Raw genomic sequence first — 327 nt, forward strand, 5'->3', positions numbered from 1 at the left:
TGGTGTGAGCTGAACAGAAGTTTTGGGTGATACATTGGGGTTTTTTTTCTGTTTCCAGCCACTTGGCCTGAGTATGTGTGCTGGTTTGAGCTGAAGTAGAGTTAACTTTCTTCACAGAGGCTAGTATGGGGCTATGTTTGGGTTTTGTGCAGAACACAGGGTTGAAAATGCAGAGATGTTTTTGTTATTGCTGAGCAGAGCTCACACAGAGCCAAGGCCTTTGCTGCTTTCCATCCTGCCACACTGGCAAGGGAGCTGGGGATGCATGGGAGATTGGGAGGAGACACAGCTGGGACAGGTGACCCAAACTGACCCAAGGGATATTCC

Source organism: Acanthisitta chloris, unplaced genomic scaffold, assembly GCF_000695815.1.
Source record: "Acanthisitta chloris isolate BGI_N310 unplaced genomic scaffold, ASM69581v1 scaffold2886, whole genome shotgun sequence".
NCBI classification, from domain to species: domain Eukaryota; kingdom Metazoa; phylum Chordata; class Aves; order Passeriformes; family Acanthisittidae; genus Acanthisitta; species Acanthisitta chloris.